The sequence below is a fragment of the Podarcis tiliguerta genome, assembly GCF_965153285.1.
Source record: "Podarcis tiliguerta genome assembly, chromosome: Z".
Classification (NCBI taxonomy): domain Eukaryota; kingdom Metazoa; phylum Chordata; class Lepidosauria; order Squamata; family Lacertidae; genus Podarcis; species Podarcis tiliguerta.
In genome coordinates this window covers 27,372,566-27,395,146 of record NC_139553.1, presented here as the reverse complement: position 1 = coordinate 27,395,146, position 22,581 = coordinate 27,372,566, and the positions used below count along the sequence as shown (strand labels likewise).

At 41.3% G+C, this 22,581-nt stretch overlaps 1 protein-coding gene across 13 annotated transcripts in view; it reads right to left on the bottom strand.

Moving 5' to 3' along the window:
- Positions 1-22,581, bottom strand: part of TENM1 (teneurin transmembrane protein 1) — a 372,670-nt gene that overhangs the window by 261,137 nt on the left and 88,952 nt on the right. The gene's annotated exons all lie outside the window — the stretch shown is intronic.

Here is a 22,581-nt window from a genome sequence, read left to right as displayed (position 1 = left end):
TGGTTGATCTTAAAGAACTAATGGTTCAATATAGTGCTCTCTGGAAATACCTTTCCTTTCTCTAAAAAGACTTCCAAAACACATGGGAAAGCAGAAACAACATTTTTTGTTTATCAGAATGGGTGCTATCAAAATGAGACTGACTTCTTATCAGTAGTTGTTTGCTTATATTTATCTATATCTTGGGTATTACTGAAAGAAGCCATGTAATGTAATTTTCTACAATTCATCTGTGAAAATACAATCAGGCTTCTCAACCTTATAATTAGAGAAAAACCTGCTGAGGATAAATTGAATGCATTAAGAAATTAACATACCAGTAAATGACTGATCATTACAATTTACAAAATTTGCATTACTAGGAATTCTATAAAAAGAGGAAGCATATCTTGTTATCTGAGGTTCTCCATCTGGAAAAGTCAGTAGTCTAAGATCTTCCAAGTAAAACCCTTACAGCATTTCAACAAACTGCCTCATTCAGGTGCGCTAAAAATTGTGACTATTATCTGCAATGATCTAACTATATGTTGCCTCTATTGAAGCACATAGAATGTGGAATATCTCCACCATTTGTTCCAATTACTGTATTGTATCATTATTTATTAAAATCTTAGGGACAGATGGTTTTGAATACACCATGCTCAAATCTAGCAATGCATATTGCATTGTGTTGTATTTGTGAAGACTTCCACACTGATCGATCAAGTGAATGAGATAGCATAGAATGTTCACAAACAATTCAAATACTAAGAAAGCTGAAAGGTTTGTATATTAATCAGCCTATTTTGCATATGAATTATAATTGTAACTTAGCATGTTTCTACCAATACTGATTTCTATTCTGTCTTTAATATTTTTAAACAAATATAAAAAGGCCATAATCAACTGTTGAAAAATAACCCATACACAATGTTCACAAAGGCCTTGAGAAACAGCTTAACCTCTGTTCTTTCAGTGCCCTTAGCATTGGTCCTCAATCCCTATCAATAGTGTGAAAAAAAGAAAGTATTGCAAAACATCCAAATGAATCAGTTGTGTGATGTGAGTCCCTACCACATTACACCTATGCAGCTCGAGGTTGAGGCTGCAGTATGAGGTTCTCCCAGGACGTTCACTGGGCCTGTTTTGACCCAGTAGAAAGTAGGAGGCTCATGAGAAGAGTTCAGGTTCCCACAGACATAATAAGATGAAGTAAAGCAAGGCAAGCTAGAACAGGTCACACAGTAAGACAGGTTCCATGGCACAGGGCAAGATAAGGATTCAGAATGGACAACTCAACATGGAGCATCAGATAAAGCAAGTTTTGAATGTTGCAAGTGGCGATGCGACCTCACCAAGCTGTAGAGGTACTAGCAAAACGACATTTTCCTGTGCCAGAACTTCTGTTTCAGCAGGGACTACTGTGGCAATGTCATGGACTGGCTGGATGCAGAGGAATGGTGGGAGGCACCAGCTGGGGAACCCTCCAAAGGAACCCCAAAGGGAAGAAGACTCAGAGCCAGGAGACTGGTGGTAGGATGACAATCAGTGGTCAGAGGGAGAAGAGGGAGCAGACTGCAGGGAGGAAGTGTCAGAAGCTGAAGAGGTAAAGTGAGAAGGAAGAAGCTGTGGCAGAGCACAGTCCGAATCAGAGGCAGAAGAGGTGTCCAGGAGGCAGAGATGAGGTAGGCTGCTGAAGAAGCAATTTCCTGTCGTGACCAGCTCCCCCTCCAAGTTTCATAGAACTAGAAGAGGTATGAGGAGGGAGGAGCCTTAAATTGCTTGGGGAGGATCCAAGGGAGGAGGAGACTTAGGGAACTGTTGGAAAGTGAGGACCTTCAGTCCCCAAAACTGCCTCATAGGAGAAAGATCTACTGGATAAGTTGCTGTGCTCCATTAGGCCTGGCCTAGTGACTCGACCTTGTTTCCTTCAATAAAGAGTTAACAACATTGACACCGTGTGATTTATTGCTGGCCTGCTCATGACAGGCTGGCTCTGAGGACAAGTACTCTTTTGAGTCTTCCTCCAAATCATGTCCTCATCTGTTGAGGAAGGGGACTCGGAACTTCAATATCATGAGAGCTCCATATTATTTTATTATTCATTGCTTTGTACAAAAAGAAAGAAAAGTGCCTCAAGCTACCTTAAAATGAAATCCAAACAGATAGAACTGACTGCTAAGAACAGACAAGTTTACCTATTTTGATTTCACTCAATTTCTCGTTTTCCCAGTCTCCAGTTCATCGCATTTTCACATCAATTAGCACTTGCCAAGCTAATCAGCCAAAGTGAAGCTGATAACACTTTAAAAAGTGAAGAACAAGGATACCTATACTTGTCTAAATTATTTTAAGGTTAGAAATAGCAGGAGACAAACCTGCCGCTCCCCCCTCTCCATTGACACCAAAGTGGATTTTTGAGCTTTGGTCTGCCTATAAAAATGTATTTCCCTAATATAGATTGTGGAGGGAAGTGAATCCTTTATACTTCCCCCATAAAAGCCCCCCCCCCTCCACAAATATTCAGGCTTAATTCACTGTGGAAGTGCTCACATACCTGAAATGTTTACCTGCATGTGTCGAAAGGGGGCAACATTATAGCTGCTTTTAAATTCTGCATAGGAGTGAATGGGGAACACAGAACTTCATTTTATAGAGTGGCTCAGGAACACCATCACAGGCTGAGCTTGACAGAGAACAAAACCACTCAGAAACAGAATTTTTTTAAAAAAGGAAAAAGAAAAAGCAAAGACACAAGGGGCATTTAGGGGCGTTTTTGCACAAATTTGTGGGGGGTGTTGAAGAACAACACCACAAAATTAAGAGAAGGGTGAATTTCTTAGGATATCTGCATTTCAGTCTGTGTATTATTTCACGAAACGTGAATTAGGTAGTTTTGCATTAAAACATGAACCTACTTTCTCCTCCACCCATATCCGTTGCAAGCTACTTTTGAATGTTCCATTAGTTTCAAAAGTGGCTTATGATATAGTCATGGCGGGGGGGGGGGGGGCTGCTGTTCAAGAAACATAAGACCAAACACCCACTCAGGTAGACAGAACTAGATGTACTTTCTTTTGGATCCCAGATGAAAAACGGCACAATAGCAAAGGAATTAAATTCACCTTGGAATTAATTTTGGTTTAGGTTTGAGGTGCAAATCCCTACATACCAGTGTCACTTGACTAGGAAATTTTCTCAGTTGCAAAGCTTCATAGCAGCATGAATTGATTTAGAAGTTTAGCAAGGGGCGAAGATTGATTTTTTAAAATTATTATTACTGTTCTTATTTTCCTTTCAACATTACATGCTTGCAGCTGGGGGGTGGGGGAGTCAATGCTCAGGGAGCTGAAGAATAAGCATACACTCTTCAATATTTCTTCTATCAGGTGATCTGTGGGCCACCTCTCACACTGCATGATTTAGCGCTGTGGTCTAAACCACAGAGCCTAGGGCTTGCCGATCAGAAGGTCGACGGTTCGAATCCCAGCAACAGGGTGAGCTCCCGTTGCTTGGTCCCTGCTCCTGCCAACCTAGCAGTTCAAAAGCACGTCAAAGTGCAAGTAGATGAATAGGTACTGCTCTGGCGGGAAGGTAAACGGCGTTTCCGTGCACTGCTCTGGTTCGCCAGAAGCGGCTTAGTCATGCTGGCCACATGACCCAGAAGCTGCACGCGGCTCCCTTGGCCAATAAAGCAAGATAAGCACCGCAACCCCAGAGTCGTCCATGACTGGACCTAATGGTCAGGGGTCCCTTTACTCCTTTACCTTACTAGTAAGATATTTTAGGTAGATATCTAAACATGTAAAGTGCAAATGTGTACAGCCGTTGGCTATAGCTTCCTGTACTGTGTGAAACTGAACACTCTTTAATTGGATTAAGCCCACAGGAAACATTGGACTGGTCATGATATGAAGGTTCCATCATGAAACAATCTTATGGGTGCGAATGTGCCTGGATGCGAATTGTACTTTGTCTGAGATATGTGTTCCTCCTACACTGAACAGAAGATTGGGTTAGATTCTCTTTAAACCTTTCTGAATCCCGCACCCTCCCCAAGTGGGTCACATAGTTGATGAGGGCCCAACTGTTCAAATATCCAATAACTTTATGTGGCATTTTACACTTCAGCCAAGGACTTCTTAGGGTTGCCATATGACCTCTTTTTTCCAGGACACGTCATCTTTCCCAATGGGCATGTAAAACGAGATTCGTCATAGCGATTCGTAGTTAAAAGCAGAAAAACTAGAACTAGAATTTAACTCTGTAAAGAATCATGATTTTGCATTACTAGGCAGGGGCAGCACACCTCGTTTCACCACCTACCATTGGCTCCTCCCCTGGCAGGGAGGGGGGCCGGCATTGGTGACCATTGCAGGTGAGATCTTGGTGAGTTATTGGCCAAAATGGGCGCCAATGCTGTCGCCACTTCTCTACCACTGCCAGAGGTGGCAGGACAGGTGGGACATGCATGGGGGTGCTACCTCAGAGGCTTCCACCACCTGAGATGGAAGCCTCATCCCCACCTAATGGCTGGGCCATTCTGTTCCTAGCCATGTCTACTCAGAAGTAAATCCTGTCTGAAAGACCGCCTGCCCACATTCAAATGTGCAAGATCACTTACAACATCTGGGGAAATTTCTCAGTCTACAAATTATTACAGGGTGGTAAGCCCAAAATGGACATTTCCCACAATTGCCTCATACTATAGAATGCCATTTCCTCTGCCATACATGAAGCAGCAGTTGCTTCAGGAGTCTTGTAAATGTACTGCCTTTCAGCTCAGGCTTTTCCTGACTCATAAGACTGGATCCTGTTTTATGTGTATGAACTGAATTCCCTGGATTCCTGTTTTTATATGCTTTTATACTACTGTTTCACATTGTTTTATGTTGCACATTGCTTGGAGGGTGTGTGTGTGTGTGTGTGTGTGTGTTTAAATTAAGCTGTGCATAAAGGCTTTTAAATATATTGAATTAAATATTGAATTAGGGCTAACTCCCATAAATTAGGATGGTAGGCTTAGTCTCTCTCTCTCTCTTTCTCTAACCACTTAAAATCTCACCTTGACATTTTCTCTTCCCTCAGAAACCAACAGTAACAACAGAAAGTGCAGCGTATATCACAAGTAACATCTTACTTACTATTACAAGTAATATCATAACATCTTACTCAAGTAAGAGGGACATTTACAGATGGAAAGACAAGCATTTGTGTGTTTTTATTACAGGTTTCATAAGAGCACCTAATGCTGTTTCGTCTTTAGACTACTGACAGAACACACAAACACACACAGAGAAGTATGGAAGCCTACAATGATATCTCCACACACACACACACACACTACTTTTCTTCCTTCTACAGCCTGGACATTGTGTACTAAGTTAGCTCTTTGCCACTCTCCCTTTTCATAACTCCAGGCTCCTACCTCCAGCTCTTGACATCTCTTCCCAAAGCACTTAGACGTGTCAAAATGTCTGTGCACTTTTTGGTTAAGTAATGGCATGTTATAGATTTTCTGAGATCATTGACATACTCAGAGATAGCTTTCTAAACCAAAATGTACAGCTTGGCTCCTAGCCCATCGGCTCATAAGATTAGGATTATTGGAGAGACTCATTTGGAACAGGGTGAAGGTTGCTGAAAGAATTTTAAACCAGGATGGCCTCGTAAGGCTTGTCAGGTTGGCCTTCAACTTTTATAAGATTAAGCCTCCTGTGCTGGAGATGCTTAAAAAAAAAAAATGGATGAAGATTTTCTGGAACGTTTCTGCCTGGCGAAGCGAGGAGAATGCTCGCCTGCCACATACACTGACAGTGCCAGTTCAAGTGGTTACCATCTGTTGCATGTGTATGGCTGCAGACCCTTCTCAGTTTGTTTTTCAGATATTTGCCCCCTCAGGGCTTCAGCAGAAAGGAGGGAGGAGGAAGAGGAGAGAAAGGAGGAGGGGGAAAGAGCAGCAAGAAAGTGAAGGAGGCAGAATCTGTAAGAAACAAAAGGTGAGCAGGCTTGCTTGTTTCATTCTCCTACAGAGGTAGGGAACAGGATCTGGCCGGTGACATCTCCCACCTGTCAATCACCTGAAGTCACCATGATGTCAGATGACCTCCCCCCCTTCATTTGCACTGTGGCTTGAAATCACTGCCAATCAGCAGTGACTTCAACCCTTGCTTGTATCGGCTACAGTCTACTCCAAAGTTCTGCCCTTCGCAGGAATCAGCTATCCTCCGTAGCTCAGATAGGGAGCTCCTGAGCTGAATCAATCCCAGCAGGGCTTGTATTTGGTTTATATTTGTTGTTGTTGTTGTTTAGTCGTTCAGTCGTGTCCGACTCTTCATGACCCCATGGACCAGAGCACGCCAGGCACTTCTGTCTTCCACTGCCACCCGCAGTTTGGTCAGATTCATGTTTGTAGCGGTTTATATTTAAAAGAGGCTAAATACAACGAAGGGACGCAGGTGGCGCTGTGGATTAAACCACAGAGCCTAGGACTTGCTGATCAGAAGGTCGGCAGTTCGAATCCCCGTGACGGGGTGAGCTCCCGTTGCTCAGTCCCTGCTCCTGTCAACGTAGCAGTTCGAAAGCACATCAAAAGTGCAAGTAGATAAATAGGTACCACTCCGGTGGGAAGGTAAACAGCGTTTCCGTGCACTGCTCTGGTTTGCCAGAAGTGGCTTAGTCATGCTGGCCACATGACCCAGAAGCTGTACGCCGGCTCCCTCAGCCAGTAAAGCGAGATGAGCGCCACAACCCCAGAGTCGGCCACGACTGGACCTAATGGTCAGGGGTCCCTTTACCTTTACCTAAATACAACGAACAAATGCTGAAGACATGTTTTCAGGCTCCCGGATGTTTCTTTGTAGCCATGCCTTTACCTGCCCTAAACTCTGATGCCATATATAAGAAACTAAGGAAACTTGGCTGAAGAAACTCAATTTTACATTCAGGCCTCTCTTGCTGTGTCCTCCATACTAGAAAAGATACAAAGCAATACATACTTTTGAAAATTAGGCTGCAAAAATAACTGATAATTTCATGGTATCTTAGCTAGGGTTGAGTGATATATTGATATATATCGATTATCACCCAAAAGCAGTTTGAAGTCCATATCGTGATATCAGTTTCATAATTTTTGACCTGGCAATATGTCGCAAATCATGGTGTGTTTTAGGGCTGGGCGATATATCGTCTAAAATCGGTTTGAAGTTCATATCATGTTATTGATTTTGTAATATTTTTTAAGAATCATTTTTTATTGGTTCTACAAAGTACAAATAAACACAAACTAGTAAAAACATGTCTATATGAGGCAATTCTCTGAATTTCAAGACTTCCCCCATGCCCTCCATGGAGTCTTATTTTAAGCATCTACAACTGCATATTTATCCGTACTCCAATTTTTATATCAAATCAAATTGTCCATAGTGTGTGTGTGTGGGGGGGGGGTGTTTCTCTACAAGTGAGTCAAAATAGCTCTATCCTTATTTCAGACATCATGCTATATCAACATATCACAATGTTTGGCTGGTGGTATATTGTGTCCTCCCTCAAAGAGGGAACGTGTTGCGGTGCGACCTGACAACCAAACCCTGTGTTGTGGGTGGGTACGATTGGATAGCCACAACAACCTATTGGTAGGTACCTTGATGCTGGGTTTAATCAGGCCAATGGGATGCTAGGCAAATGGATCGAGGGACCTATATATGCCCATGCACTTGACCCTGAGTTTCCTCTTTGGGCCAGTGCATTAGAAAACCTGCCCACCTCTCCCTACTTTTAGGGCTTTGTGCTTGACCTTACTATGCCACCGTGTGTCATCTGTTGTTGGGACAGGGGCACGGCAGGAATTTTCCCCACTTAGCTGATTGGCTGTTGCCATTTGGGTTTTGCCTACCACATAGCAAATCATCACAACTTGTAAGGTTGAGAATAAGCTCTAGTTCAGGTGATAGGAGTGGGGGAACGCTCTCACCATCCCTATGTGAAGGGTATTCCGTTAAAGGAATCCAGGGACTCGATGGTTTGGTCAACGCCTGAGAGGGGGTTCTGCCCGTGCCTGGATCCAGGGGGACATTTGGGTGGCAGAGATAGCCCGTTCCCAGCTTTCCGCTTATCCAGGTGTTCGCCCTAGGCTGACCTACGCTGGTGCCCTGGTCAGCGCTACCTGCATGGCAGGGAGCTAGTCGAACCAGAGCCTATGCAACCACTCACTTTCTGTAATCAATAAAGTTGTGGCCTAAATTCTGCCAAAAACCAAACCAAAATTTGTGTCTTGTCTGAATATATTTAAGGGGGAGGTTAAAAGCTCTAAACATGCAAATCAGAATGCTGAAACCCAGATATCACCCAGCCCTAATATTAGCATGATGCATCCTCTGCCCACATTATTTAGATGGAGTAAAGAGACAAAGTGTACATTTTTCTGTTCCTATAAGACAATGGTGCTGCATTGTTAAGTCGAACTATATATTGCAGTTCCTGTTGATTTTTCTTCACCTCAGTACCTATTGCCTTTATCTATTTTCCCCCTGGAATGCAAAGCTGTTTAGATGAGACTGATAAAGAGTGACTGAAAAAAAGGCTATTGCCACCAGAACCTTCCATTTTGTACACATTACATGGCTGAAGAACTGGATTACAAAATACAGAGAAGTGTGGATTTCAAAGGATGACTGTGTTTCAGTTCACATCTTAATTTGAGAAGTGTGAATTAGTTACGTTTGCCTTTGTCCTTCACCCCTACACAGAGATACAGAACTGGCTTAAGTAACCACTTCAAGTTCTGACCTTGGAACAACACTTTTCAGAGGGTGATTTCTTCAAGTAATATTTGAAAGTTCATTATGGACATTTAGACTCGGCTCAGCCTCAAGGGTATTTATTAAACTTTCAACACTGGCTCAACCCAACTAGAAATCTAATGTTATTCTTTAAAGGATGTCAAAGTGGAAAGGGGTGAGAAAAATGCAAGATTACAAGGTTCTTGTAACCTGAAAATGAAAAATGTCATACTTTTTCTTCTATGCAAGTTCAACATCCATTTCTTCCACCAAAGAATCCCACTCCCACCTGAAAAGATTAAGATTCTGCAAAGACTTAATATATAGCTGGCTTCCACTCCAGGCTCCAAGATAATTTACTACCCTTAGAGAAACCATAAGCATTTGTCTAACCATAATCTATTCCTATATGCCTCCCTTTCTAAGAATTAATAAATATGGCCATGGCACAGAGTCAAACACATGTCCTGTAAGAAAGCATTCCTTTCAACTTGTTTTTAAACAACAATATGAATTGACCCAGAAGGAACTCTGTATTGGTGAACATTTTAATCTGGACACTCAAATCCTAAAAACAGGAATAAGTCCCAGAGAGGTAATATAGATCTAGTTTCATATGTGAAACTTGGTCTTCAAGCCAAGCCAAGGCAAGGCTTCATTCACTTGCAAGTTTACTCCATTTTCATGACACTTCCTTAACTGTTAACTTCCACATTATACAGTGGTACCTCAGGTTAAGTACTTAATTCGTTCCGGAGGTCCGTTCTTAACCTGAAACTGTTCTTAACCTGAAGCACCATTTTAGCTAATGGGGCCTCCTGCTGCCACCGTGCCACCGGAGCACGATTACTGTTCTCATCCTGAAGCAAAGTTCTTAACCTGAGGTACTATTTCTGGGTTAGCGGAGTCTAACTCTAAAGCATCTCTAACCTGAAGCGTATGTAACCCAAGGTACCACTGTACTTGAACTTTCACATGGTGTAAAAGTCATTTCTGGAACTATAGTGGAAAACAGTGCTCATCTGATGTTATTTGCTTCCAGAAAATGAGTGCTAAACCCGTGTTATATTCCACTATAGTTCTGGAAGTGACTTTAATATCCAGGAAAGGAATGATTAAACTTTTAAAAACATTTTTATTATATTTGTTAAACATTACAAATAACAAAAACGATGGCACAAAATTATTTCAGTCACAAGCTTATCCATAGCAAAGCACAGTACAGAAGCAAGGAAAGTATCCACTAATGTAATTTTATGAGCACTCTACTCTTGTGCCTTTAGAGATTTATCTTATCACAAGGATCCTGTGTTTTATACATTACATCATTTTCAATGAGCCCTAATATGGCCATTCCATATAGACTGGGGGGGGGGCATAGATTATGCTGCCCCTTGTTTATTAAAGGGAAGAATAGAATCCAAACCTCAAACCTATCTCTTTTTGACACCCCCCTCATGACCCTCCTTCTCTGCATAAGTTGATCTGAGAGGGCTATGTGCCACAATCAATCCAGGTCTCTACAGGCAACAACCATTTTTGGCTTCTCTAATTGATGCACACGGCCACACCCACAAGCAATCCTCCAAACACATTAGGCTAGCAACCAACCTTAATCCAAAAGACACAAACTCACTCTCTTCAGTCTCTCCCACCAATCCCTCACAAACACTCCTGTTTACAATTCTTGGTCACAAGCTCCCAGCGACTGCCAACAGCTAAGTAGGACAATGCAACAGAGGAGAGATCTACCCATTATGTAAATGTATATTTGTGTATGTGTGAGTGTATTTAAATAAGAGTTGCAGAGAGGGGCCAACCTGGACTGAGTTCACAGCTTGTGCAGAGTTGGCTTTATGCTCTCTCCCTTATACTTGAGTTCCAATAAAAATTACATAGTCCACTACAAAGCTGTCATTGGTATCAAGAGCAGCATTTCTGGATCAGTGACCCATATCTGCAGTTTTTAACCTGAGGATATTTATTAAAAAACAACAACAAAAAACAACAAACTACTATTTTGAGTTTGAGTTTTTTTTCTTTAAAAAAATGAAATAAAAAACACTTTAGAAAAATAGAACACATCAGAAAACCAAGCACGCAAACACACACACACACACACACACACTTAAAGGCATGTAACATAAAAGTAGAAGACTTTAAAACAAGATACCGAATGAACAACCTATTCCACAGGAAACAAATTTAGTATGTTTCCTTAAAAAACAGAACAACAAACTCAGTTTGTCCTGCCAATAAACAATTGCAAAAGCCAGACTTGCCAAGAGCTAATTTTCTATATTTGCCAAAACCATGGATTACAATAGGCCATGCCTGCCAATAACCATATAGCTTCGGGCTGCTGGGAATTCATTTTTGTTTGTTTGTTTTTCCTTGCAAGACTGACACAGTATTGGCATTATACTCCCTCAGGTAAACAAAAGCTATACAAACAACAGAGAAGAGGAGATTTAAAGGAACTGCTCACAAATTAGGAACTGGCATGGGTTTCTCTCAGGTCTAGTTATTACAAACAGTAGAGGATTGTTCAGAAATTACTGCAAAAGCACACACAGGGTCCATGTAGCATGTATGACTTGTCTCTTTAAGAGCAGGGCTGCAATAACAGCTCTCCTCCTTCCTTTGCTGTGGGTTTTTTTTTCTAAATTAGAACTGGTTGGAGCACACTTTGCCAACCTTGTGCCCTCTAGTAGTTTTGTACTACAGCCTCTACGAGCTTAGCCATGTGCAATAGAAACTGTAGTCCAAACATCTGGAGGGCACAAGCTTGGAGAAGGCTGGGTCAAACTTTTTGCATAGCCCACGCCTGGATGTTTACTGTATGTGTGTTGTCTGTTGTTCCTGAGTAAAAGTTCTACAAATTACCTTGTCTGTTTTTGCTTCCTGGGTGTAGGTCAGAGTACACACAGTGAGTAGTCTCCTCCATACTCACATAAATAGAGGAGACATTACAGGAGAAAAACACGGAGGGTTTTTTTGCAGGATGCAAATGGAAAACTAGATATGACGCCAGTTGTTACCTCTAGTCAGACTTAGATACAAATTTTGGAAGCTCATGAGTGATAAGTGGGAGATTATTTTCTGTCTTGGAACAAAAATGATCTCGAGAAGAATCCCAGGCTCTTCTCTAATCCCCATCCGCCACCCCAGCTGTCTGCTGCTCAGGCCTAAACAAATAAACTCATGTTTATTTCATAAAAAAAGAGAAGCCCAATATGAAACTCCAGTGTTGTTGAATTAGAACTTACTAGGGTTTTCCTCTACTGCTACAGGTATCATGGACTGTCTCTTGAATTTTACAGTGTCCTTCTGGCCCTAATGTTTGTCTTTCTATCTCCATGTATACCAAAGAGGGTATATCAAACTTTGTGCACCCCATGAAGAAGTAGCCTACTTGACAAAACTTGTACTGTAATAACTATGCTGTAATTCTCAAAGATGCCCAAAAGTGTAGGTTTTCTCACTGTCAACACGCTTCTCTCTCTCCTGGCAACTGCTGGGAAAACTTTGGATGACAACCTGCTCTAAGATGTACTAAGAGTTAAACGAAGCCATCTGATTATCTTGAGTGATTCAGCTCACGTACAATGCATCCATGAATTCAATGCTGACAATTCTCCTACCCCTCCAAATTTCTTTTAAGGTGTGCAAAAGCTAACTCTCAGTCCTTTTCTGCTAATATAAAACTCTTAATTATCCTTTGTCAGGTTCTCAGGTTTTTTTTCCTGATTCTGGCAAACTAAGTACAACAAATAAAACAGAACATCTAGGTAGGATGACATGCTAATTGCAGAGATTCTTGAAAAATAATGAAAGCTTTAAATTACTGCATTTAACAAAATCTTTTTTGACTCCTTCCACCAAAAGGCTGTAATTATGTTTATACAACTGAGTCAGATCAGTTACCTGTTTTTATCCCCACGTTAAAAAGTTTTGTAGCTCTTTTTCAGTCCAGTCTACAGCTTTATACTGCAGACCCAGGAACAATGAGAGGCAGAGGCCAAAGCAGAGAAATAAGCCGACATGAGACCCCAAGTGGGTAAAATCAAGGCCACAACATTATTGATTACAGCAGTTCAGGCGTTTGGCTTTGGGCAGGGTAAGGATCTGATCATTGCACTGGCTTCCTGGTGTGAAATTTGGGGCTGCCCCCCAAAAAAATCCTTTATATATTATTTTTTTCAGCACAGTGGTACCTCAGGTTATGTACGCTTCAGGTTACAGACTCCGCTAACCCAGAAATAGTGCTTCAGCTTTGCTTCAGGATGAGAACAGAAATTGTGCTCCTGCAGCGCGGCGGCAGCAGGAGGCCCTATTAGCTAAAGTGGTGCTTCAGGTTAAGAACAGACCTCTGGAACGAATTAAGTACTTAACCCGAGGTACCACTGTACTGATATCCAATATTGTAAACTCACAAGGCAGACAGAATGACTAATAAAGGTAAAATAAAGGTAAAATAAAGCAGACATAGGTTATGTTGTTATCAAACCAGTGCCCAGAAATGCTTAGGAATCACATCTAACCGCAAGGGTCTTTTAAAAATCAGAGGAGGTAAAAACCATCTTGTTTATTAACATAAATAACAAAGGGGTACAAATAATGGAGAAAGATGAGCTCTTCTAGGCAGTCTGTTGTGCTCTGTTTCTCTGGCGTAGCTAATCCCCAGATTCTACTTCACCAACCCACAGAGTAAGATGTTTGTGGTACCTCTAATGCTGAGCAACTTCCACAAATACAGCTGCTATTATGAACATGATTAGATCTTTATGTAACCCATTTTGCATTGCATTGGGGAAATATTGACAATGAAGCCAATCCAGGTTCCATAGGAATAAATCTAAAAGTCTATGAAACATTGAGCAAAAAAGGCCATTCTATAATATCAAATGCCATAGAGGCATCTGAAAACAAACAAGTAACAACTACAGGTAACTCACAACATATGTGCATTTAAGTTGTGCACATTCAGCTTTACATGCTTGGAAAAAATATATAAAAAGTGGGGTGGAAAGAGGGCAGGCTCTGTCCGGGAAAAAAGACTTTGGCATTGAACCCAATGTGTTTTGATGATACATGGTTTTGGCTCTATGTGCTATTCCTGGAACTTAATGCCAGCACGGGTTGAGAGTCACCTGTACTGTGCAACTGAAATTGTTAATTGCACTTCATCTCTTATAATAAACTTTTCTTTTGCAGATAAAGCCTGCTAGCTCTATGAAAATATTTCTCTATGACCCCACATATAATTTCTGTTGATAGTTTACGATCATTGTTTAGTAGCAATACAGGGTTTATAGGAGTCAAATTATGCTTCCACTTTACAGATTAATATTATTTTTACTTCTGTCAAAGATTTATAAATCTCCCTTTACCAAAAGAGTTTAATTTTAAAATAAAAAAGAGAGTGAGGCAGAACAATACTTTGCACTGAAGACATATGTAGCTGTATTTCATTGCACTTTATTGCAATGTCCAGTTCATTATGTTGGGTTATTTGGGGTATATCAAGATTAGTCAGAAACTGTGAAAATCTACTTATTCCTGAGTTCCTCATTTATATTCTCTCCATAAAATTCATGAATATTTGTTCCATTTCTCCTGGTGCTTTTAAAAGTCTTTATTATTCACCAGTGAGGACTCTCTCTTTCCCGCTCTCTCCATAAAAGCTAATGATCCCATGATCCCCCCACTGCGTGGTCTGTATCTTTCAGATGCAATTTATTCTGGTGATCTCCAGTCATCTAAATGGCATCCTCACGGGACATATCTGCTATTTTCTAGACTCATTCCCTTGTTCTGTTCCTACATTGACCCATAACCTTTCCCCCCTCTTCTTTTTGAAATAAAGGACCTTCTTATTAATGCTTCTCAGGCCTTCCCAAATATAACTGAATTACAATAAGGATTACAATAATATCAAAATTATTATACATTTAGTTTATTGATTCTGTCCACTTGTCTAGGGTCCATGGCATAAGTACTGGTGGTAGTTTCTTACCCTCAAATGCTGAACAGCTTGATTAGGCTATAAATGAACGGGTGGGGGAACTGAAAGGGAAACTGCAACAGGTGTCTTACCACAGTAAATACAACCAAAGTATAATGTGCCCTGTAAGCTGCTGGAGTTCTCACAAATAAACACACATACACAAAAACCTTTGCCTCATTACATATACAATGCAATTATAATAAGTCCCCCCCCCCGACAGAAAAAAAGTCACCTACACAGTGAGCTAGACAAAATATGATGCTGATTAGAATGTTTCACTCAACCTAGCAACCATTTTTCACTAATTCTAGTGACGTTCCCCCTCTTGCTATATCTGCAAACCCCCATGCTTGGTGGTTTTTCAACTCACATACTCCGAAATAATTATCAGAGAAGTGACAGGTTGAATTCAGACACCATAACCTCAGTCATGGGATTTTTTTGAGACTAAGAACAAGCCATATGTCTACTTGCATCTTCTCCTCAAGCACTCTGAGGGAGATATGGTGGTTTGTCAAGCCACAGTTTGTCAGGCACTGCCTACAAACCAGGGTAGTGAAACGAGCTCATGGGTCCCATCTGTGAGCCTGCACAGACTATTAGGAAAAATGTAAGAAGAGCCCGACTACATAGGAGCAAAGTAGGCATGGGAAATATCAATACTGAGTTTATCTGCATTTTTATTTTCTCATTTCATTCACAGAATCATAGAATTGTAGAGTCAGTCTTGCTCCTTTATCTTGAAAAGAAGTGAGATTTTACTCTCTCCTCAAGTCCACTAAAAATTATGGTCAAATCTTGCATATTATGTGCATTACATTGTGTGCAGTTTTGCATGACCAAAGTCCTATTTCGTCTAACATAACAAACTTGTGCACTTGGGGGGGGGGGCTGCAAAAAGGCACTTGAAAAGCTGTTTGTCTCTCTCTTAGTTTTGCTGCTAAGGCTTTATTTTGGCGCAAGGAAGATGTGTTGCTCTCTTTTCATCTCCGTTCATCATGGTGATGAGGTTTCCTAAAGTGACCAGCACATAAGCAGATGGTACAACAGTCATATAATAGTATAAAATGCTTATGTATTAGTATACTTAATGAATCATGCTGCAGAATCACAGAACAGCATGGAGTATGATTCTTTTATATGCCTTATATGTACAATATACATATTTTTGCAAATAATTAGTCAGCCTTTAAAAAAAAAAAACCAACAACCCCACAACATTACACAAGCAGCTCAGACATAAGTGGTAGCTCGATACAAGATACAATGTGGGAAAAGCTCAATCAGGTTGGAACTGCGAAATTCTCTGTATACATTCACTTAAAACCATTTTCTCCTCCATCCCTAGAGCAAAGGCTGATCTAGCTCAGCACAGTGCTTCTCATATAAGCAATAGCAAATAAACAGCAGTTTGAACAGTGAACTTACTGTTTTATTATGCTCTGCCATTGCTTCTGATTGGCTTTATGAAACATCAGAAAATCTAGAAACCCATATAAATATCCATTTGCAGGAAAACACATCTGTATAACCACCTTCAATCATGATCTACATGTAGCCTCAATGCTTTATATGGTGGAAATGAGCTTGCATCCTGCGTTTTGGTTAAGTATCTGATTATTTGTTAAATTTGTATACTGCCCTTCTTCCGGGCAGCATAAAAAGATAATAGCATAAAAAGCATAATAAAAACAAGAACAAAACAAATTAGCCCTCTTCCACAAACATGTTTAAAAGGATGTAGGATGTTAATCAGCTCGGCAGAAGAGGAACATTCTCTCCTGGCATCTAAAGATGTATAATGAAGGTGTCAGGTGACCCTCCCAGGGGAGAGCATTCCACAAATGGGGAGCCACAGAAGAAAAGGCCTATTGCCATCCTCCAGACTTCTCAGAGAGGAGGCATATGAAAAAGGGCTACAACGATGATCACAGGGTCTGGGTAGGTTAACATAGAAAGAGGCATTTCTTGAGGTATTGTGGTCCTGAGCCATTTAAGGCTTTAGAGGTCAAAACTAGCACTTTGAACTGGGCTCGGAAACTAATTAGCAGCCAGTGCTGTCAGACCAGGATCGGTATAATGTGCTCAAACAATCTTGCCTCAGTGAACAACCTGGCTGCTGAATTTGGCACTAGCTGAAGTTTCTAACCTGCCTTCAGAGGCAACCGCATGTATAACATGTTTCAGTGATCTAAGCTAGAGGTTACTAGAACATAGACAACAGAAGCTAGACTATTATTGAGTGCAGCCAGGCCACCAGCTGAAGGCAATGGAAGGCACTCTGCGCCACTGAGGCAACCTGAGCCTCAAGCGACAGCAATGCAACACAAAGGATCCAGAAGTATCCCTAAGCTAGGTACCTACCATCAAGAGCAGGCAACCTTCTAACCATCCAGTCTAGGGAACCATCCCATATCAGTGCCTCAATCTTATCTGGATTGAGCTTCAGTGTGTTGGCTCTCATCCTGTCCATTACCAAGGCAAGACAACATTCCAGCACATCTGCTACCTCCCCTGCAGATGTAAAGGAGAAGTAGAGCTGTGTGTCATCAGCATATTGCTGACAACGTACTCCAAAATTCCCGATGACCCCACTCAGTGGTTTCATGTAGATGTTAAACAACACAGGGGATAAAACTGAACCCTGAGGAACTCCACATTGAAGGCTCCATGGAACTGAATAACACTCACAAGCACCACCCTTTTGAAACAACCATCCAAGTAAGACTGGAACCACCACAAAGTGGTGCCACTCACCCCTAACCTGGACAGACGCTCCAAAAGGATACCATGGTCAATGGTTTCTAAAGCGGCTGAGGGTTCTAGATGAATTAACAGTGACACATTTTCTAGAAAATTAGTTGAGTTGGGCCCTCCACAACCCTAATGAAGTATACACATTTCCCCTCTCATACGTTGGCCCTGTATCTATGCTCTCCCTCTCTCTGAACAAATTGACCTCCTTTTTAATTACAGTTACTCCCCCAAACATTGTAATTCATTAGCTTGATTACTGAATTGCATGGCCCAAGTTGTTTTAACATATTGCCACTTAATCACTGTTCAATTTAGTAATTCATTAAATGCACACTAATGTGTTATTCTTTTGTTATAATATGTCAATTAATAAGTCCAGTAACTCAATAATTCACCCATTCATTAATCCTTTAATACAAAAAGACAGATTATAAAATTAATTTCATCAAGATAGCATGCTACTAGTATATAATTAATTGATAATGCTATCAGAATTCATTATATACTATAGCCTACCCCAATTTATTCAGCTACTAATTCATTCATTAATGCTAGATCAATGTATCAGTTCATAAATTAGTCAAATTAGAGTTTCATTGGGAAAACAAGATCACAATCAAGTCTCTCCGTTTTATTTGATTAGGTTCTATATTATGATCTTGAAAATAAAGGTTTGCAATTCCATTTTAACCTTCATTTCTTTCATAACCCAGATCTGTAAAGTTTATTTTGCATTGTTACAGGGAAATAATTCCAGTAAATAATTTCCAGTAAAAGAACGTGCCAAGTAAATTTGTAATTTGCTTACAGTTTTACCAAGTCCCATTTCTTCTTTGCTCCCCTCCAACACAACCAGCTTACAAAAATGAAATCCACTACAGCATCCAATTGGAAAGTGTCATTAGATATAATTCAGTCTATACTAGTTAACCCTCAAACTGTGTGTGCATTAGATTAGGGGGCCTTGCAGTGATTTGAGCCATCCTGCCACATCTTCTCTATCCACTTCTAGAACCAAGAGGTCTTGTTTTTTTATCTGATTGTGCACCTGAAAGCAAGGTTTCAATTGGAGGGTTGGAGACATCACATCTTGAAATGAATACGTTCCCCTAGTTCAAGACATGTATTCTGTGTACATGATTGAAGCTAGGGAGAGGGCAGGAGATGGTACCTATTAATACTGAGACCCTTTCACAACCAAATAATATATAGAGATGTGTGTTAGAAACAGCATCTTCTTTATTCTCAAGGGAGTAGCTTCTCAACAAAGACAAAGACTTAACAGAAACTGAAAAATCATGACAGATTCATCTGGGCATTGATAGCCAAAGGTCCAAAATGCAAGTCTATCATCCTGAATGACCCTGTAAGTCTTGAACCAGGGAGTCAGAGCCCAGGCACCTTTCCCCCTGCATAGTTCTCAGACTGGGGAATTATTGGCCCAGATCTCTGGCTGTAGGAGAGTGCGACTCAAGTAGGTGGGCAGATCTAGAACAGCTCTTTATTTCAGCCCAAGGCCACAAGACAAGAGGAACCAAAATAGAGGATTATGAGTGTCTATATAATTCTTGTCCCCAAATGTGTTCTTCAATGAGGACCAGTGCTGGATCTATACATTTTCCTGTAGAGGGCAAAAGCCTGCACTGCTGCCTCCTATCACCACCACGGTTGAGAGAAGGAAGCATGTGCAGGTTGACTTGTCTCAGTTGTGGCCATAGTAGCAACAGAAGGAAGGGCTGACCAAGGAGTGGTCAGCCTGCTTCCCTTTGGGACAGGCATTGAAAAACAAGGGACAATTTACATAAGTCCTGGTCCTAGCAGCTCTCACGAGACCCCTGCTCCAGGCTAGCGCTTACGTTGCCAGTTCACCTGCCTGCTGTGCTCCTTCTTTCCTGCTCACTTGTGGTGGCAGTGGGGCCTCTTTTGCACCTCCTCACCTTCCTCTTCCTGGGGTGGCCAAGCAGACCAGCCTTTCTATAGTCACTCACCTCTACCTGTAAGGTGTGTGGGGGCTGTAGCCAGCCACACCATGTGGTCATCAAGGCCTGGTTCCTTTATATTCCTGCTGGCCCAAAGAGAAAAGAGAGGTGCACAGCAGCCAAAGCACAGGCTTGGTGACTCCTTACGTGTTCCAGCCAGATTCATCTTATTAGAATAGGTGGGTGGCTGTTCACCCACCTCTGCTAATAAGTGGGACCTGGCTGGAATGTAGTCAGTGAGTGTGTGCTATGGCAGTGACACTTCTTTCTTTTCTCTGACCTACACAGGATGCTGTTTTGCCACCCCCTAAACCTGCCACCTAGGGACACAGGTGGAGCTGTGGGTTAAACCACAGACCCTAGGACTTGCTGATCAGAAGGTTGGCGGTTTGAATCCCCACCACGGAGTGAGTTCCCATTGCTTAGTCCCTGCTCCTGCCAACCTAGCAGTTCGAAAGCACGTCAAAGTGCAAGTAGATAAATAGGTACTCTGGCGGGAAGGTAAACAGCATTTCCCTGCGCTGCTCTGGTTCGCCAGAAGCGGCTTAGTCATGCTGGCCCCCTGACCCGGAAGCTGTACACCGGCTCCCTTGGCCAATAAAGCGAGATGAGCGCCGCAACCCCAGAGTCAGTCATGACTGGACCTAATGGTCAGGCGTCCTTTTAACCTGCCACCTACTGCACATGCCCCCTTTTGCACCAACCATGATCCAGTGAAATACTTTTCAGATGGAGATACAGCACAGGCTATCTTGCATCTGGCCTCTAGCCTTTCTTGGTCTATGTCCCTGTCTTTGGTTCTCATCTGCCCAACCTAGCTTGTTTTGACGATATCTCTGCCTCTGGTTCTTGTTTATAGGATTCAGTGCCTGATCTTCAGCCCATACATGTCCACATATTTTTGCTCTGTGGCTCATATGACTCTCGGTTGCAGCCTGTCAAGTAGACTGCCAGGCCCCAGGCTAACAGACCCTGAAGCTTAGCTTTTACCTTTCATATTCATGCAATGAATATGATACTTCTGAACATAATGTCACCTCAGATTTTCATTCAGCACACCCTGCAGGACTTTAGCTTTCATTAGTGTTAAAACTGTGAAAATATTTCAAAAATATTGGGATGCATTCAGAAGCAATTGAGAAAATCAGACATGCACACCGTGGCCAAAAATACCGTGGCAAAAATAGGCATGAAAATTCAGCCTCCGAGGCAAATGGATACACACACTTTTTTTTTTTTTAAAGGAATCACTCTCCTTTCAAATCTGTCTGTGTTAGGTAAGCTTTGCTTCGCCAAATGCCCCTCACTTTAAAACATAGCTTCTTATCTTAAATATTTTGTTATTCCCAATAGCACAGAACAGATTTTGGGAGATTCAGTTCATATACAAATATATTTATTTTCTGATCCTTGGAACCAAGATAGGCTGGAGAAATTCAGGACTGAATCTCTGCAGATGTTTATTCAGACTTCTGAAAAGCTTAATGCAACACAAAATGGCCTGCAGCCTTCTAAGAAGGGTTACAAGACTTCATTTGCTCACTGTGCTTTCTGGACTTAACCATATCTGGTTAATCCTAACCATATCTACTCAGAACTAAGTCCTGCCATGGGGCTTACTCCCAAGTAACTGGGGTAAGGATTACAGCTTACACCTTGGTACATTCTTACCCAAATATTTACAATTCTCTCTCCTTTTCTATCTTTTTCCACTCAATTCTGGCTTGTTCGACACTGATAGCTCTCTAGTACAACTTCCTTCAGAGCTACAATCTATCATGAAATGAATGCTCCAGCATTTGATTTTCTGCAACACTCATGCAGAATGTTAACTTAAATAACGTCCTCCCCATAGATCGATTCTGTATTTGGCATTGATTTTTTATTTTATTTTTTAGGCTTCTGACAAGCAAGGAAGGTAAAAGTGAGCCAAGCAAAAGAAAACAACAACAACAATCCTCCCTAAAGGAGAGTGTTTCAAAAAGTTTCTTTTTGAAAACAATAGATGAAAAAATCTTATCCAAGAAAAAGACAAAATTCCTGAAGCAATTTGTTTTAGTGAAGAAAAACATACCACAAGCATACAAATATTAAATGCTTGGAGGACTGCAGATTTATGTATGTATCTGTGTGTATCTATGTATCTGTATCTATATATCTACATGCATACAAAGTCTTTCGTATTGGCAAACACATACTTTGATTCGGTGGTGAGAAGAGAACAGATGGAGTAGAGGAGGCTTATTTTTTTATGTGTCCTGCTTTCAAGTTTTCTCCTCATACCTTTTCCTGGATGTGACATTTGAGGAGCAATAAATACAGAGAGCTTCTCACTTCTGTAGCTCCACTTCTTTAGATCAAAAGAAATGCCTGCTGGATCAAGCCAGTGCCCCATCTGGTCCACTCCTCTGTTACCAACCGGAGATACCCATGGAATTCCCACAAGAAGGACAACAGCACTCTCCTCACTTCCCAGCTTCATGAAGTAAGAGGAGTTCCTATATCCTTCCCACCCCTCCTGCCTGAAAGCAGACTAACAAAGTGAGATGGATTGATATAGACAGCCCCTTCCCCACACCCTTTTTTTCCAAGACCATGCACCAAAAGTTACATGCTCATAGATGTTTTGGCATTCCAATCTGGTTGCAGAAGTTTCATTCATGTGTTTTTTGTTAGTTTCCTGGAACTAACTTCCTGGAAGTAGTTTCAGTATCAAAGACCCAATTCTATGGAACTCTCTCCTGACTGACATCAGACCACTTCCCCAGGCCTACCCCAGCAACACTTGGTAAAGACTTCTTAAAATTTCAGTAGGCATTAAAGAATGGTCTTCCACAATCTTGTATTCGGTACACCCCTTTTGCGCCCTGCTTTGAAATGACTGTCATGTGGTATAGAAATGTTTATATCAATGAAAGTTTACAATTTTAGAGTTGGCTTGGCATGTGTAGCAAATCCACTTATCAAATGAAAAATGTTTTAACGTTATTAACAGATGTAAAGAAGTAGTTTGTTAGCAGCTCATTTCCAGACTTCCACTTTGTCTCAGTCTTTCATCTTCTCAGCAGCTGCCACA